The sequence below is a fragment of the Saccopteryx leptura genome, chromosome 2, assembly GCF_036850995.1.
Source record: "Saccopteryx leptura isolate mSacLep1 chromosome 2, mSacLep1_pri_phased_curated, whole genome shotgun sequence".
In the NCBI taxonomy this organism is placed as follows: domain Eukaryota; kingdom Metazoa; phylum Chordata; class Mammalia; order Chiroptera; family Emballonuridae; genus Saccopteryx; species Saccopteryx leptura.
Window position 1 is genome coordinate 373,866,842 of NC_089504.1, and position 2,774 is coordinate 373,869,615.

At 36.3% G+C, this 2,774-nt stretch overlaps 1 non-coding gene across 1 annotated transcript; it reads right to left on the reverse strand.

The window, feature by feature from the left end:
• Positions 1–1,009: 1,009 nt before the first annotated feature.
• TRNAD-GUC (transfer RNA aspartic acid (anticodon GUC)) lies at positions 1,010–1,085 on the reverse strand. The gene has a single exon. It is a non-coding gene; the product is annotated as a tRNA-Asp (tRNA).
• Positions 1,086–2,774: the final 1,689 nt, after the last annotated feature.

Here is a 2,774-nt window from a genome sequence, read left to right on the forward strand (position 1 = left end):
CTCTTGTAACAGTTTCAACTTAATGTATATTTTATCTGGTGGTATTAGTATAGCCACCTCAGCCTTCTTCTGATTACTATTTGCATTGAAATATCTTTTTCCATTGGAATATCTTTAACTTTCAACCTATGTGTGTCCTCAGGTCTAAAGTGAGTTTCTTGCAGGCATCATAGAGTTGAATCAGGCTTTTTTTTTTTTCTTTAGAGTATGCAGAATTTTTATAATATTGTTTTATCTCTATGAATTTTGGATCATGCTTTTTTATCCATTCTGCTGATTTATAGCTTTTTTTTTTCAGTGAAAGAAGGAGAGATAGTGAGACAGATTCTGGCTTGTGCCCCAATGAGACCACCTGGCAACCCCCATCAGGGACCAATGCTTGAATCGACCAAGCTATTTTTAGATCCTGAGGCTAACATTCTCAAACCAACTGAGCTATCTTCGAGCCCAGGGCTGACTCTTAAATCAATCAAGCCACTGGCTGTGGGAGGGGAAAAGGAGAGAAGGGTGAAAAGTAGGGGGAGAGAAGCAAATGGCTGGAATTCAAACCCGGAATGTCCATACACCAGGCTGATGCTCTATCCACTGAACCAACCAGCCAGGGCCAATTTATGGCTTCTGATTGGAGAATTTAAACCATTTATATTTAAAGTAATTAGTTAATAGGGAAGGACTTATTAATGCCTTTTTTTTTTTTTTCTGTATTTTTCCGAAGCCGGAAACGGGGAGAGACAGTCAGACAGACTCCCGCATGCGCCCGACCAGGATCCACCCGGCACGCCCACCAGAGGGCGACGCTCTGCCCACCAGGGGGCAATGCTCTGCCCCTCCGGGGCGTCGCTCTGTTGCGACCAGAGCCACTCTAGCGCCTGGGGCAGAGGCCAAGGAGCCATCCCCAGCGCCCAGGCCATCCTTGCTCCAGTGGAGCCTCGGCTGTGGGAGGGGAAGAGAGAGACAGAGAGGAAGGAGAGGGGGAGGGGTGGAGAAGCAGATGGGCGCTTCTCCTGTGTGCCCTGGCCGGGAATCGAACCCGGGACTTCTGCACGACAGGCCGACGCTCTACCACTGAGCCAACCGGCCAGGGCCTATTAATGCCATTTTATTATTTGTTTTCTGTATGTCTTATAGCTTTCCTGTTCCTCATTTTTTCTATTATTGTCTTCCTTTGTATCTGATTGATTATTTCTAGAGACATATTTTATTTCCCTTCTCTTTTCCTTTTGTGTATATTTTATTCTTGTGATTACCATGGCAGTTACATATAACCATTTTAAATTTATAGCAATCTATTTTGAGTTGATACCAACTGATTTCAGTTACATACAAAATCTATTATACTCTTTTATAACTCCATCTCCCAAAATTTATGTTATTGAGGTCAGAAATTACATCTTTATATATTGTGTTCCTCTTAACATAGATTTATAATTATTTTTATGCATTGTCTTGTAAATCCTGTCAAAAATAAAAAGTGAGGTTGTAAAGCAAAATCAGAATAGTACTAGATTTTATATTTGTCCATGTATTTACCTTTAACAGAGATATCTTCATAGAACTTTGAGTTACTTTTTAGCTTCGTTACATTTCAACCTGAAAAACTCCCTTTAGCATTTCTTGTAGGGCACAACCAGTGGTAATGAACTTCCTTGGTTTTGCTTATTTGGGAATGTCTTAATTTCTCCCTCATTTTGAAGGACAGTGTTACTGGGTATAGAATTCTCACTTGATGATTTTTTTTAGCACTTTAAATGTACTATCCCAATGCCTTTCAGCTTCCAAGTTTTCTGATGAGAAATTTTCTGATAGTCTTACTTAACCCTTGTATGATGAGTGACTTTTCTCTTATGCTTTCAAGATTCTTTCTTTGTCTTTGTCTCTCAACAGTTTGATTACAGTGTATCTCATTTTGGGTCTTTTTGGTTTTGTCCTATTTGGAATTCATTGAGTTTCTTGAATTTTTAGATTCACGCCTTTCTTTAAATTTGAGAAGTTTTTAGCCATTATTTCTTCAAATTAGCTCTCTGACTCATTCTCTGTTCTACTTCTGGGATTTCTATAGTACATTCATTGATCTATTTTATGGTATTCAATAAGTCCCTTAGTCTCTGGTCACTTTTCTTTATTCTTTTTGATTCTGCTCCTTAGACTCAATAATTACAAATGTCCTGTCTTAAGTTTTATTGCTTTTTTTATTCCTATTCAAGTCTGTTTTTGAACTCCTCTAGTTAATTTTTTTCAATTTAATTATTGTATTTTTTAATCTCTTGAATTCTTTTGGTTCTTTTATATAATTCCTATCTTTGTGTTGAGATTTTCATTTTATTCATATATTATTTTTTTTATTTCCCTTAGTCTTTTGTTCATGTTTTTCTTTAGTTCTTTGAAAATATTTAAACCAATTATTTCTCATAGATACAAAGAACAGATTGGTGGTTGCCAGAGGCACAGGTTGAAGTGTGGTTAAATGGGTGAAGGTGGCCAAAGGTACAAACTTTCATGTATAAAATAAATAAGTTCTGGAATTTAATGTACAGCATGGTCACTATATTTAATAATATGTTGTATATTTGAAAGTTACTAAAAGAATAGATAGTATAAACTCATCACAAGAAAATATATGTAACTACAGATGTATGGTGATGGATGTTAACTAGAGTTATCATGGTGATCATTTTGCAATGTAAACATATATCAAATCATATTATTCATCTGAAACTACTATAATGTTATATGTCAATTATATCTCAATATCAAATCAAATCAAGTATTTGGTA